The 16238-nt window shown below is 47.7% G+C and overlaps 1 protein-coding gene across 2 annotated transcripts in view; it reads left to right on the forward strand.

Moving 5' to 3' along the window:
• Positions 1-16238, forward strand: part of LOC126417976 (E3 SUMO-protein ligase ZBED1) — a 56212-nt gene that overhangs the window by 18436 nt on the left and 21538 nt on the right. The gene's annotated exons all lie outside the window — the stretch shown is intronic.

Here is a 16238-nt window from a genome sequence, read left to right on the forward strand (position 1 = left end):
GATTGCCAGGAACGATATGTTGCCACCATAGGTTCTCGCACCTCCCCATCTCAGGCGTGGTCGCAGGTTCGACGCATTTTTGGCTTTCGCCCTCATGCGTCTGTCCCTTCCCTTTCTCTTCGGGGTACACTTTGTACTGACCCAATCGCCATTGCCGAACATCTGGCAGAGTACTTCGCTCGTATTTCCGTGACATCAGGCTACAGCGCAGAATTCCGCGCCATTAAAGAGCAGGCTGAGCATACGCAGTTGTCGTTTCACACGATACAACGCCCCATTTAGTGAATGAGAGTTCCAAAGTGCCCTTACAGCTTGCCCCAATACCTCTCCAGGTACAGACCAAATTCACAGCCAGTTTCTTCGCCATCTCTCAACGCACTGTCAAGATGGCATGCTGTTTGATGCTCAGCTCACTTGGACACCTCATCTTTGCGAGCTTAAACAATGGTGCTGGCGGCACCTCAACATCTTTCCCTGCCTCAGCCACACCGTTTGGGGGGCTGCACGAACAACCCTCCTACAGCTCTATAAGACCTAAGTCCAGTCCCGTCTCGACTACGGGAGCGTGGTGTACGACTCAGCAGCACCTTCAGTGTTGCAGATCCTTGACCCGATTCTCCATTGTGGCGTCAGACTGGCGAGAGGTGCCTTCCGCACTAGTCCAGTGACTAGCCTTCTTCTAGAAGCTGGAATCCCTCCCCTACGATTCCGCCGACAACAGTTGCTTGTATCATACATCGCCCACATCCATGCCTCACCCGACCATCCAAACCACAGGCTCCTTTTTCCATCTTCTGCACTCCCCTCCCCACGATGGCGGCCTAGGTCGGGTCTCCGGATCACGGTCTGCGTTCGTTCCCTTCTCTCGTCACTCGAGTCCTTTCCCCTTCCTCCATCCTTCCGGCCCTCTCTTCTACCCCTCCTTGGTCCCTCCCTCGCTTGCGGCTTTGCTTGGATTTGTCCTGCGATTCCAAGTCCTCCATTCCACCTGCCAGTCTTCGTCAACAATTCCTGGTTCTTCTTGCCTCATTTCGCAATGCAGATGGTTCTGTGGTTGATGGACGCACTGGGTTTGCTTTCATCCATGGCGATTATGTTGAGCAGCATTCCCTGCCTTGTGGGAGCAGTGTTTTCACTGCGGAGCTGGTTGCTCTTTATCGTGCACGCGCTCACCTTTCCTCCTGCCCTGGGGAGTCATTTGTCATATGCAGTGACTCCCTGAGTGAATTGCAAGCACTCGACCAGTGTTTTTCTTGGGACCCTTTGGTGCGCGGTATTCAAGATGCTGTTTTTGCTCTCGCCGAGTGTGGTCGTTCAGCGACGTTTGTGTGGACCCCGGGCCACATCGGCATTCCAGGAAATGAATGTGTCGATCGGTTGGCCAAGCAGGCCACCACTTCGCCACCCCGGGAGCTTGGTCTCGTGGAAAGAGACCTCCGGTCAGCCCTACATCGCAAGGTCCGCGATGTCTGGAGCTCTGAATGGTCTGTCTTGAACACGCCAAGTAAGCTCTGTATGGTCAAGTCATCCACGGCCGCATGGAACTCATCCTTGAGGGGCGCACGTAGAGACCAGTTGTTCTCTGCCGTCTCCGAATTGGACATACACGGTTGACCCACAGCTATCTCTTTCGTCCTGAGAAACTCCCCCCCCCCCCCCCCCCCCCCCCCCCCCCCCCCCCCCCCCGCCCCAAGTGTCGCTGTGATGCAGGACTGACGGTGGTCTATCTTCTGATGGACTGCCCCCTTTTAGCCCCCTTGCGGCAGTCGTTTAATTTACCAGCTGCACTTCCTTTAACTCTCGGTGACGATGCCTCTACGGCTGACTCAGTTTTACGTTTTATCCGTGCAGCTGGGTTTTATCACTCGCTCTAGTGTGGGCACTCTTGCATGATTTCTCAGGCTACACCCACTCCAGCGACTTTTAATCGTGACGTGGGTACCAAAATAGTGTCTTTTATGGTAACAAGTTGTGTTGGTACCTCTATCAATGCTTTCCAGCTGGAGGTTCTTCATTTGTAGTTGAGTGGTTGACCTTTTACCTGATCCATCAACCACTGTAGTCTGTTTTACTCTAGTCAACTATTTGCTCTGCTCCTTTAAGTGTCCTCTATTTTGTGTTACTGCAGTGTTCATTTTAGCTCTGTATCCCTTGGTGTTCCCTCCCTCTGGGTGCAGAGGTTACGCTTTTACTGTATATGCCTTTTACAAGAATGTCTGTTTGGAACTGGGGACTGATGACCTCAATGTTTAGCCCCCATCAAACCCCAAAACCAACCAACCAAAGCTTTTCAATATTACAACAGACTTATTTGCCTTTTATTGTGGACACACAATATAGGTCTAAAATTCAAGTAATTGTAGGGCCATTCCTCGTGATAGAATGGGACAGTCACAACATTTTTCTGTGTGATTTTAATTTTTATTGGAGACTAAATGTTTGTATATGTTGGAACTTGATGTACTGTAGTAAAAAAAAAGTATTATTTCTTTATTATGGAATAAAAAACAAAGAAGTACCTTACTTAATACAACCAAATTTATAAATAGTCACATTTGTGGTGGAACAGGACTCATAAAAACAAATACTGTCATCCTTCTGAGTGTGAGGTGGAATTCCTGTGAAAGTAATTATTGTTAGTAGCATTTCTTTTTAGTGGTACATTAGGGATGCTGCTTGGGTATACAAGTCACATAAATGCAATAGCTCTAATGATTAATATAGGCCTATTAAAAATATACCAGGATTTGAACTTTAATGGTGGCAACTATTTATTTACCGAGTTTTACTGACCTTCAAAGTAGTCACCAGCATTGCGTATAACCCATTGCCAGTGATGTGGAAGTCGTAGGATATTCTTAGCAGTGCCAGTTGTGTTGACAGTTCAAGCAGTGCGGTCTATTTCCTGACAGATTTGTAGCAGTTCTGAAGCAAATGCCGTGAAGTGTTTCCTTCACTTTATAAATTAATTTGAACTCACAAGGGCTTAAGTCAGGGGAGTGCAGTAGGTGGTGTAGCACTTAGCAGCACCGTCAGTCAAACAAATCAGTAACATCTTGCACTTTACGTGCTTGAGCATTGTCCTGCAAAATGATGGTCAGGTCCTGCAGAAAGTGTCATCACTTCTGTCTCTAATCTGGTATTAGGTTGTGTTCCAAAAATGAACAACATAGATACAGAAATGATGACACTTTCTGCAGGACCTGACCATCATTTTGCAGGGCAATGCTCAAGCACTTACAGTGCAAGCTGTTACTGATTTGTTTGACTGATGGGGTTGCTAGGTGCTATACCACTTACTGCACTCCCCTGACTTAAGCCCTCATGAGTTCAACTCGATTTCTAAACTGAAGACGGGAAAAGGAGTGTTGGGAGTGATACATCTTGACCTTTGGGTGCCATACATCACCTTTTCAAGTCTGGGCAAAGATCAAATGAGTTTTTGGGTACCAGACCCCAACACGTGTTCCAGGTGTTAACATAAATGGCCCTACCGACACAAATGCTGTTGCAGAGCACTTTGCTGAGCATTATGCTCGAGCCTCTGTCAGAGAACTACCCCTCACCCTTTTGCACCCTCAAACGGTAGTCCTCTCATTCATGGCATTTGCTTCAGAACTGCTACAAATTCGTCGGGCAATAGACCACACTGCTCGAACTATCAACACATCAGGCACTGCTAAGCTCTTCCTACAAAAATGCTGATGACTACTATGAAAGTCAGTAAAACTTTGAAACACATATCTATTTCCCCTCCCCTGCAGGTCCGGGGGATAGAATAGGCCCGAGGTATTCCTGCCTGTCGTAAGAGGCGACTCAGAGGAGTCTCACATGTTTCAGCCTTTGTGTGATGGTCCCCTGTAGGGTTTGGCCTCTAGTTTTCAAAATTTTCCCGAAGAGTAAGCCAATTGAGGAAGGGTGCCTGACATTGTGCATTGAATCCATCCTGCACTGAGATCTTTAGCCCACTTTCTCGTCATCGCATTGCAGTCCCACACATTCTCCTTCTCTTGGGCGAGGACACCTTCCTGGGTACATTTTCCACCATGCCTATGCAGTGTCACTTTCTGTGCCGACGATGACCATGGACTTCTTTGTGCCTCATATCCAGCATGGTAGCAAGTCAGTTGTGGTGGGGCCACCGTGTACCCTGTTGGTTGTAGCCCCCTGACAACACAGGGATCATCCGCTGATGCCTGCGCCATTAACTCCCCACATATGCCAAGGAGTAGATGCCCATCACTCTAGGGCATTGGGACTCCCAGCAATGGCCATCCTGCCAGGTGGCCTTTGCTGTGGCTGGGTGGCACACTAGGGGAGCGACCCTGGTCGGAGTGGGTGGCATCAGGGTGGATGACACGCCATGAAGCGTAGTACGTCATCTCTTGCTGGTGATCCACTGCCAGCAGTCTCTTAAGCTGGCAAAGTCTAACTTCAATGCCGGAAATATGACCCCCAGTCGTTCCCCTCCCTGGCCACACCATGGGAGGAACTTCAGGCTAAGGATGGCAGTGAAGTTTATTCGCCCCGGTACCTCGTATGTACAAGAGTTGATGGGGAATCTTTCATGTCCACGAAGCCTCAGTTTTTGGTGGAGCATTTGGAGGACAAGTTTGAGGAGTTGGAGGGCTTGTCCAAAATATGCCCTGGGTCAGTTTGGATAAAAACAGCATCCTCTGCCCAGTCACAGGAATTACTCTTTTGTGGCAAGTTGGGGAATGTTTCTGTTACCAACACACCCCATAAGAGCTTAAATATGGTCCAGGGTATTATATTCCACAGGGACCTCCTTTTGCAATCTGATGACGAGCTGCGCACCAATTTAGAGCGGCGAGGTGTTCATTTCGTCCAGCGTGTCTATCGGGGTCCGAGGGATAACCAGGTCACCATCGGTGCCTTCATCTTGGCCTTCGAGGGTGACACATTGCCTGAGAAGGTCAAAGTGATAGTGTACCGCTGTGACGTCAAGCCAAATATCCCTCCCCCGATGCAGTACTGTAAGTGCTGGAAGTTTGGCCATATGTCTTCCTGTTGTACTTCTGTTGAGATTGTGGATGTCCATCGCACCCCAATACTCCATGTGTCCCGCCACCTACCTGTGTCATCGGTGGAGAGCATCATTCACCTTGCTCGCCAGACTGCAGGATTTTACAGAAAAAGAGGAAAATTATGGAATATAAGACCCTGGACTGACTGACTTACACTGCGGCTAAGAGGAAATTTGAGTGCCTACATCCTGTGGTTATGACCACCTCATATGCCGCCGCTATGAGAACAGTTGTCACCCCATCAGCTCCTCAAATTCCTGTCGCATCTTAGAACCGGGAGACAACATCTGCCGCCTTCATGGTGGGGGATGGGAAGGGGGGGGGGGGCACTTCCCTCCCTGTTGCTCCCGCACCACCTACTTTGGGAGCAACAACCCCCCCCCCTCAACCATCAGGGATTTCAGTCCCCGCTTCTGAGCCAGAGAACTGTAAGGCTTCTTCAGCTTCTCTCGCTAGGAAGGGGTCCCTTGGGTCACTCCCTTCCCGGGTTCCTACTATTGAGAAAGATGGCACCTGCCAGTGGCAGAAGAGTCCAAAAGCAGCTGGTCGTAGGGCTTCACACTCATACTCAGTCCCAGAGACTGATTCAGTGAAGTCCTCCCAGCCAGGGAAACCCAAGGAACAGCGAGAGAAATTGGAAAAGACCACCCCCAAGAACAGGAAACTTGCAGTGGCACCCACACCACCGCTACCTACAAGCTCTGTGTCTGGAGGATGGGGGTGGAGAGTCCAGCGTCCGCTGAGGACCTGGATCTCGCCGGACCCTCAGACACAACGGATATAGACTGTTCGGAGGTGTAAACTGCATCATTGAATGTTCCATGCCTTCCCAGACTCACAATGATGTCATCTTCCAATGGAATTGCGCCGGTTTCTTCCACACCTGGCTGAGCTATAGCAACTGTTAAGCATTACACCTGCTTTCTGCATTGCCCTCCAGGAAAGCTGGTTCCCAGCAATGCAGACCCCTGCCCTCTGCACCTGGCACATATTTGGCCATTGATCTCTGGCCATTGAACTCTCGGTTTTGCAGTCCTGGCCTTCTCCCATCTATCCACTGGAGAGCACATGGCGACCTGTGTGGTAATGACCACTTCCCAATCTTCCTGTCACTGCCCCGGGATCAGGTCCATGGAAGCCTGCCCAGATGGGCTTTAAACAAGGGGACTGGGAAACATTCACCTCTGATGTCACTGTTGACTCTCCCCCACATGGTAACATTGATGTGATTGTTGAGCAAGTGACCATCACAATCATTTCTGCAGCAGAAAACACGATCCCTTGCTCTTTAGGGTACCCCCGATGAAAGACAGTCCCTTGGTGGTCACCAGAAGTCGCTGAGGGCAATTAAAGAGAATCGCCAAGCTCCACAGTGGCATAAGTGGCACCCTTTTCTGGAGCACCTAACAGCCTTTAAATGGCTCGCCAGCTTATTGGAAGATGGAAAAAGGAGTGTTGGGAGAGATAAGTCTTGACCATTGGGTGCCCCCTTTTCAAGTCTGGGCAAAAATCAAATGAGTTTTTGGGTACCAGACACCTAACAGATGTTCCTGGTGCTAACATAAATGGCGTGTTATCTACCGACACAAACACTATTGCAGAGCACTTTGCTGAGCACTATGCTCGAGCCTCTGTGTTGGAGAACTACCCTCCAGCCTCTCGCACCCTCAAACGGCAGATGGAAAGGAAAGTCCTCTCCTTCACTACATGCCACAGTGAATCCTATAACATGCCATTTACAGAGTGGAAGCTCCTCATGCCCTTGCACATTGCCCTGACACAGCTCCTTGGCCGGATCGGATCCACAGTCAGACGATTAAACATCTCTCGTCTGACTACAAGCGACGTCTCCTTGCAATCTCAACCAGCGCTGGTGTGACAGCGTCTTTCCATTGGAATGGCGGGAGAGCACTATCGTTCCGGTGCTCAAACCTGGTAAAAACCTGCTTGATGTGGGTAGCTATTGGCCCATCAGCCTCACCAACATTGTTTGTAAGCTGTAGGAACGTATGGTGTGACGCCAGTTGGGTTGCATCCTGGAGTGACATGACCTACTGGCTCCGTGCCAGGACGGTTTCCACCTGGGTCGCTCTACCACGGATAATCTTGTGTCTGCCATTTGAACAGCCTTTTCCAGACGCCAACACCTTGTTGCCCTTTTTTTTTTTTTTAAATCTACGCAAAGTGTATGACACCACCTGACGACATCATATCCTTGCCACATAATACGAGTGGGATCTCTGAAGCCCGCTCATGATTTTGATTCGGAATTTCCTGTTGCTCCATACTTTCCACGTGCAAGTTGGTTCCTCCCGTAATAGTCCCCCCCCCCCTCCTCCCCCATATCCAGGAGAATGGGGATCCACAGGTCTCTGTATTGAGTGTATCACTACTTTTACTGGCCATTAACGGTTGTAGCAGCAACTCTAGGGCCGTCCATCTCACTATCTGTGTATGCAGACAACTTCTGCATTTTATACTGTTCCACCAGTTCTGGTGTTGCTGAGCGGCACTTGCAGGGAGCCATCTAGAAGGCGCAGTCATGAGCTCTAGCCCATGGCTTCCAGTTTTTGACTGCAAAGTCATGTGTTATGCCCTTCTGCTGGCGTCATACTGTTCATCCGGAACCAGAACTTTACGTTACTCATGATCCCCTCACTGCAGCGGAGACATATCGATTCTTAGGACTGGTTTTCAGCACTCAATTGTCTTGGCTTCCTCACCTTTGTCAGCTTAAGCGGAAGTGCTGGCAGCACCTCAGTGCCCTCCACTGCGTGAGCAACACCAATTGGGGTGCAAATCGCTCTACGCCGCTGCAGCTCTACAGAGCCCTTGTTCAATCCTGCCTTGACTATGGTAGTCTGGTTTATGGTTTGGTGACGCCCTCAGCATTGCGTTTACTCGACCCAGTGCACCACTGTGGCGTTCGAGTAGCGATGGGAGCTTTTAGGACGAGTCTGGTGACCAATGTCCTGGTGGACGCTGGAGTCCCGCAATTGCAGGTCAGGGATCCGCAACTGCTCTTCATGTATGTTGCACACGTTTGTAGTTCTCTCTGCGCATCGGAATTACCATCTCCTTTTCCTACCCACGGCGTTTCGTCTCCCGCATCGGCGGCCCAGGTCAGGGCTTGTAATTGCAGTTCGCGTCCGATCCCTTCTATCTGAACTGGAGTCCTCGTCTTTACCGCCTATACTCGAGGTCCATTCGCGTACAGCTCCATGATGTACACCTAGGCCGTGGCTTCTTTTGGACCTTTCACATGGCCCAAAGGACTCAGTTGACCCTGTGGCTCTCGGCTGTCACTTCCTCTCAATTCTTGACATGTACCGAAACCATGAAGTGGTTTACACCAACAGCTCGATAGCTGATGGTCATATCGGCTTTGCGTATGTCCATGGAGGACATATGGAACAGAATTCCTTGCCCGATGGTTGCAGTGTTTTCACTGCCGAGCTGATGGCTGTATCTCGTGCTCTTGAGCACATCTGTTCATGCCCTGGAGAGTCGTTTCTTCTGTGTACTGACTCCTTGAACAGACTACAAGCTATCGACCAATGCTACCCTCATCATCCTTTGGTAGCGACCATTCAGGAGACCATCTGTGCCCTCGAATGGACCGGTCATTCAGTGGTGTTTGGATGGCCCCCAGGACACAACGGAATCCCAGGCAATGAACAGGCTGGCCAAACAGGCTACACGGAAACCACTTATGGAGATCAGCATTCCAATAACTGACCTATGTTCATGTTTATGCCACCAGGTTTTTTGGCTTTGGGAGACGGAATGGCATAGTCTCAGTACGCACAACAAACTGTGCGCCATTAAGGAGACTACGAATGTGTGGCAGTCCTCCATGTGGGCCTCTCCGCATTGGCCATGCTTGGGCGACCCACGGATACAGCCTGCGCCGTGAAGACCCACCTCAGTGTCGATGCGGCGCCTGATTGAGAGTGGCCCATATTCTGGTGCACTGTCCCACTTTGACTGCCCTGTGACGAAATCTTTGGTTACTGGACTTGTTGCCACTAATTTTATCTGACAACACCTCATCGGCTGATGTAGTTTTACGTTTTATTTGTGAGGGTGGGTTTTATCATTTGATGTAAGTTTTAGCGCGTGTCCTTTGCCCCTCTGTGCCCTCCACCCTAGTGCTTTTAGGGTGAAGGTTTTAATGTGTTGTGGAGTGGCTGGCTTTTCCTTTCTATTCTCATGGTCAGCCAGCTGTGGTAATTTGTTTTGTTGTTTTAATCTCTTCTACCTGTTTCTTGCGTTTCTGTGTTTTTTTTTTGTGCCCTTTTGTCCATTTAAGTGTTTGGTGATTAAGATGATGTGACAAAGGTATATAAATAAAAAAATTACATTTAAACCAATTAATTGAATAAAAATAATGATCGAAGTAATATCGATAAAGATTTAAATATTAAAAAAAGAAGTTACTGCTCCTGACAAGGTTCAAACCCACAACCTCCTGCATGCAAAGCTGTAGTCCTATCCATTATACCGTGCAACCATACCGTATAATGCATCTTTTTAACAATATTGAGTATCTCTCATAAAATTCTGTTTTTTTTCCGATTACTCACAAATGAGGGTCCACCAAGGTGAATGGCTGCAGCATGTGATACCTGGGATCTTAACCTACATCACCATATAGATTTTTCAAAAAGTTGATTCTACTGCTGATGAGCCCTTCTTGGAAGCGAAAAAAAAATTTCAGTTTCCAATTTTGATGGCTGTATGTTCATTTTTGAGAATTGGATAGGCTTCTGCAATAGTTATGTACATATATCTCCTTGGGCATTTGGTTTTCACATTATCATGCTCCCACAGGGTTCACCCCTCTTTGGTGGGTTCGTGCTTAGTTATCAAGGGTCCCCAGCCTTTGCAGCATCTTTTCCCTTCCATACTGCATGTCTCTCCTGTTGCTATTTCTTTCCCCTCTCTTGGGGAACATGTCTGAGATTTTTTGTAAATGTGTTCTGCATTTTCAGCAGCCTGCCATCAGAACAGTCCCTCCACTGTTTTTTCGTTCTTTTTCTTTCTTCATTCCCCTTTTCTTATCCTTCCTCCGCTTTGGCATTTGAGGTTCATCTTTTTCTTCTTCTTTCACCTGCACTCCTGAAGGTTGGCCCACATGTCTGATGAATAACAGTGACCGGGTAACATGTAATTCCCAGCCCTGCTCAGGGAGAGGTAATTGTCTTAGCTTTTACCTTCCCAAAATGCCATTGCCAGTTAGTCCTTCTGTCAGGTGTTTGGGAGGTGTGACTTGAGGTGTGAACAATCACCTAAGGCGGGTGAGCACGCCCCCCACCCCCACCCCTTCCCGCCTTTTGAGAGGGGGGTCCCCAGTTGGAAGGCGCCCACTATCGGAGACACTGGCAATCATGGGGGATTTTCTCGCAATGGGCCAATTATGTTTTTCAAAGTCTACATCTACTAAATGTAAATTGAATGAGGCTAATGATTCAAAGATGCTCCCAGCTGCATCACAGTTCCTCGTGGTCTCACATACTGAAGACGGTCAGTCCTTTGCCACAGTAAATCCGTTTATTATTCAGAAAGATGTTGATGCAGCTGCAAGCCCTGTGAAATCTTGCTCTCGTTTATGCAGTGGCGCTTCTGATTTTTAAGCACAACTGCTTGCAGCTTCACTCCTTCATGGCTATCCTGTTCATGTCGAGGCCCATCAAATACTGAATTCTTCGCATTGTGTTATTTACACTAGACTGTTCGATGGTCTGACTGAGGGAGAAATCCAAACTTACCTCTCTGATCAGGGTGTCATTGCAGTCCATCAATTGATGAAAAAGGTAGATGCATCTTTAGTGCCCAAACACACTCTTTTTCTCATGTTTGATAGAGTAGTGCTTCCATCAAGGTTCAAAGCAGTATGAAGTTATCACAGTCTGACCATACATTCTGAACCCAATGTGCTAATACCAGTCATCGTTACAACCACACTTAAATGTCCCGTCGACACACAGCCAAATGTGTAACCTGTGGTAGGGATGCTCACGAGGGTGATTGTCCGCCTCCTTCTCCCTGCTGTATCAGTTGCAATGGTGACTATGCAGCCTCCTCCCAAGATTTTCCTTTGTATCTCGATGAGCAGGCCATCGAGGTGATCCGGGTGAAGGAAAAAGCGCCTTACCCTGTGGATCACAAGTTGTTGGCTAGTTGCAAATCCTGCCTCTTACCATCTGGTTCTTACAGTACTGTTCTCGCTACATCTCACTACACGAAGGACATGGCCATGCAGACGTGCTGCCTCAAATTCAGCACCCCAGTTCTAAAATCGCCCACTGTCATGGTAGCCTCCTCGTCTCCTCCTCCTCCTCCTCCTCCTCCTCCAGCTGTCCAGCAAGCCACCAAATTTTTGGTGTTACTATGAATGTCATCCCGTATGAGCAGCATGACTCCCCCATGAGATGGAATGCCGTCCTTGGGGAGAAAGTCAAAGTGGACCATAAAGGAATAATCCCACGAAGACTTTCTACATCCCTCCAGCCAGCAGACATCTGAATCGTCATCTGCCAACCGCAAAGACTCCAAGAAATCCAACAGGGGGAAACAGTCTCCTCCTTTGCCAACTCGGAGATCCTCTTCAATGATGTTGCCGTGTGATACTCTCGTACGGCCGACCTCCGTGTCATCGGTGTGCACCACCAATCGTTTTTCTGCTCTGAACTCGGGAGACTGATAGAGGGAGTATGCTGATGCCTCTGCAGATCTCATGGAGCAGGATCCTCTAGCCTCTGCACCCTGCAGCAGAGTGTCTTTGAAGGTTGGCAGTCAGCAGCCACTGAGGTGACACTTCTTCATTTAAATGATGACTAACTGAAACCCTCAGTTGCCGACAGGTGTTGTTGATATACCTCAATGTGGACAGCTGAAAATGTGTGCCCCGACCGGGACTCAAACCTGGGATCTCCTGCTTACATGGCAGACGCTCTATCCATCTGAGCCAGCGAGGACACAGATGAATAGTGCGACTGCGGGGACTTATCCCTTGCACACTTCCCGTGAGACTCACATTCCCAACTGTCCACAATTCTACATATGTAATGTACATTATAGACATTTACCCATTCACTCGTTACTCGCGCACACTTTGGCGATTCCCGTAAGAGTTTGGGCAACCTGTGCGCATTCGCACAGACGAAGGTCAATGGCTGGGTACCCTTACTATATATATATGAAGACATTAACTGTTCTTGAAAGAACAGAATACTGTTGATGACCGTGCAGCTTTTCCCTGGAAAAGCAAATGCGCACAGGTTGCCCAAACTCTTACGGGAATCGCCAAAGCATGCACGAGTAATGAGTGAATGGGCAAATGTCTATAACGTACATTACATATGTAGAATTGTGGACAGTTGGGAATGTGATTCTCACGGGAAGCGTGCAAGGGATAAGTCCCTGCAGTCGCACTATTCATCTGTGTCCTCGGTGGCTCAGATGGATAGAGCGTCTGACATGTGAGCAGGAGATCCCAGGTTCGAGTCCCGGTCAGGGCACACATTTTCAGCTGTCCACATCGAGGTATATCAACAACACCTGTCGGCAGCTGTGGGTTTCAGTTAGTCATCATTTATTCCAGGGAAAAGCTGCACGGTCATCAACAGTATTCTGTTCTTTTGAGAACAGTTACTGTCTTCATATACTCCTCCTCCTCCTCCTCCTCTCTCCTCGTCATGATTCTCCTTCAATGGGACGTTCGCGACCTTAGATCCAACAGGGAGGAATTATTGCTCCACTTGTTCTCTATCTCCAGGAAACAAAATTGTGTGCTCACGTCCGCTTTGACCTCTTGTATTTCTTTCTGGTCTGCTTTGACCTTCTCCCCAAGGATGGCATTCTATCTCATGGGGGAGTCATGCTGCTCATATGGGATGACATTCATAGTCACACCATCTCCCGACCACCCAGCTGCACGCTGTTGCACTCTGCATTTTCCTTCCTCACTTCCCCGTTTCTCTTGGTACCATTTACATCACTCTGTCATTTGGTGTCACCAGGGAAGACTTCCTCCAGCTTATTGGGCAAGTCCCTCACCCCCTTTTTGCTGCTCAGTGACTTTAATGGGCACCAGAGCATGTGGGGCTCTCCCAGAACCTATCAGAGGTGTCCCTTTTGCTGACCATCTCAATCAACTCAACCTCATCTGCCTTAACACTGGAGCACATTCCTTGCAGACTCCATGAACACCTATTCCCATTTGGACTTCTCTTTCTGTACTGCCCCCACATATCCGTCATATCAAGTGTCTGTTCTCTCTGATACATACTCGAGCGACCATTTCCCATGTGCTGTCCATTTCCTGACTCCTACCCCACATATGTGCACACACAAATGGCATCTTTCTAAGGCTGACTGGCGGCTTTACTCTCCCTGGCAACCTTCAGTGAACAACACTTCTTGAGATGACTAGGTCGAATACCTTACCAACATTATTCTTACTGCCGCAGGACGTTCCATTCCTTGCACTTCATCTTAACCGCTCCATGTCCCGGTCCTTTAGTGCACTGAGGCATGCCGTGACACAATTCGCACACGGGGACGTGCTCTCCGCATTTATAACTATCATCCTATGATGGTAAACTGCAATCGTTATAAACAGTTGCGTGCGCAGTGTCGTTGCATTATTTGGGATAGCAAAAAAGCTAGCTGGATTTCATTTACTAGTTCTTTTAACAGTTCCACTATCTCTTCCATTGTGTGGGACAACCTCTAATGGCTCTCTGGAACCAAGGTCCATTCCCCAATTTCCAGCCTGACTGTAGCAGATGATGTCATAGTGGACCTTGTTGCTATCTCCAACACCTTGGGCCACTATTACGCAGAGATTTCGAGCTCCAGCCATCACCCAAACTTCCTCCATCAGTAATGAGTGGAGGTGGCTCAAGCGATACCCTTTTCTTCTCAAAATGAGGGAGCTAGATCATGCTCTCCCTTCATCCCAGTCCTCCGCACCAGGGCCGGACAGTGTTCACATTTAGATGTTGCAGCACCTTTCTCTTTTGAGCAAGCACTTTCTCCTTCATACATTCAATCACATCTGGGCATAGGGCACATTTCCCAGATGCTGGCTTGAAGCCAGTGTCATACCCATACCTAAGACTGGTAAAGACAAACACCTTCCTTATAGTTACTGCCCCATTTCTCTCACCAGCTGCATTTGCAAGGTGATGGAACACGTGATTCGCACCCAGCTTGTATGGTGGCTCGAGTCTCGCAATTTATTAGCCACTTCACAGTGTGGATTTTGAGCACGCCGTTCTGCAGTTGACCATCTCGTCACTTTGTCAACCCATGTCATGAATGGTTTTCTGCGGAAATACCAGATTGTGACAGTGTTTTTTTGATTTGAAGAAAGCCTATGACATCTGCTGGAGGACTGGTATCCTCTGTAGTCTCTACATGTGGGGCTCCTGAGGCCACCTGCCCCATTTCCTTCAGGAATTTTTAAAAGATGAAGGTATGTGTGGGTTCTGCCCTGTTGGACACCTTTATCCAGGAAAGCGGTGTGCCTCAACGTTCTGTCCTGAGCATCGTCCTCTTTGCTATGGCTATTAACCCTGTTATGGCCTGTCTCCTGCCAGCTCCCTTTTTATTAACGATTTTGCCATCTATTTCAGTTGTTCACAGACTTGTCTCCTTGAGCAGTGTCTTCAGCATTGTCACAATCATCTTTACTTATGGAGCATTGACAATGGCTTTTGCTTTCCCACAGACAAAACCATTTGTATGAATTTCTTCTCGAAAAGAAGAGCAACAAGCCCAAGATGTAAAGATTTATATCTAGGGCTTGTAGCTCTTATGTTCGTTGAAACTATGAAATTCCTGGGGCTCATGCTTTATAGGAAAGTTTCTAGGGCCTCCCACATGTCTTACCTGACTGCCTGCTGTGCCTGGTCCCTCAGTGTCCTCCGTGTCCTCAGTGGTACTTCCTGGGGAGTTGATTGTACCACCCTCCTCTATTTGTACTGGCCCTCGTCCATTTGAAACTAGACTATGGGTGTTTCATTTATGCGTCTGCATGTCCGTCCATCTTATGCCGTCTCAATGCAGTGCACCTCTGTGGCATCCATTTGGCCACTGGCACCCTTAACACTAGCCCATTTGAGAGTCTATCTGCAGAAGCTGCCAAACTATCACTGTCGTACCAACGTGAATTTCTACTCAGCAGGCTCGCACGTCGTTTGTCTGTCACGCTTGGCCACCCGTCCTGTGCCTCCTTACAGTATTGCCAACCAAATTTCATACAGTCTATAAAAGAGGAACATTTTCTCTATCAAAAGAATACAGTTTGTTAACTGTAAACAAAATTTCAAGTGTAACTTATTAGGGTTCACTTTTCATGGAATGGCCCTGTAGTCACATGTACAGGATTTATTATTAACTTGCTGCTATGTTATCAGAATATCCCTTTTACCCCAATTGTAAATGGTATACAAATATTCTCTCCCTACTCCCTTTCTTCCCTTGCAAAGACTCAGCACAATACTGGATGATCCCAAAAAGGAATGGAGCATGCAGCTGCAATTTGTGAAAAGGCACCATGGTTTCACAATGTGCTATAAAATTATAAAAAAGATTTCCTCTGAAACTCAAAAATAAACTCATACTAGTATTTTGAAATCTTGTTTGTCCATAGCTGCTTTTTGAATAAATTAAATCCAGCAAAAAGTGTGCATTACAATCAGAAAATGAAGAGGTATGTAAACCAGCCATAAAAAAAGGTTAAGAAAAATCAAAACACATAAATGGAGGAACTACTGTATGTATGTAATCTTTGCCAAAACTGTGGGATTCATTATAATTTGAGCCATTTCTTTCAGCAGCAAAAAATAAGGAAAGAGCTCTATATTTACTGTATCCCCCTTTCTGTCCCCTGTACTGTAATTTATTGGGTCTTGGGGCTTCATAGCTAATCGTATGGATACTAGCACAAATCAAGTACAAAATACGCAACACACACTACGGCTAATATTTTACCATCCATTGTGTATATGACTAGCAATTTCACTCTTCCTAACGCTTTCACACAACTCATTTCCTTTCTGTCTGTGCAAGTATATCGTAAATAGACCCACATTTCATTTGACATGTGTTTCTTACTTTATTTTGTTTTTGTGAAATGTTATGAAAAATGTTGTAGTAGCAGCTGTGTTGGATTTCAAA

The sequence above is a fragment of the Schistocerca serialis genome, chromosome 1 (genome assembly GCF_023864345.2).
Source record: "Schistocerca serialis cubense isolate TAMUIC-IGC-003099 chromosome 1, iqSchSeri2.2, whole genome shotgun sequence".
Taxonomy (NCBI): Eukaryota; Metazoa; Arthropoda; class Insecta; order Orthoptera; family Acrididae; genus Schistocerca; species Schistocerca serialis.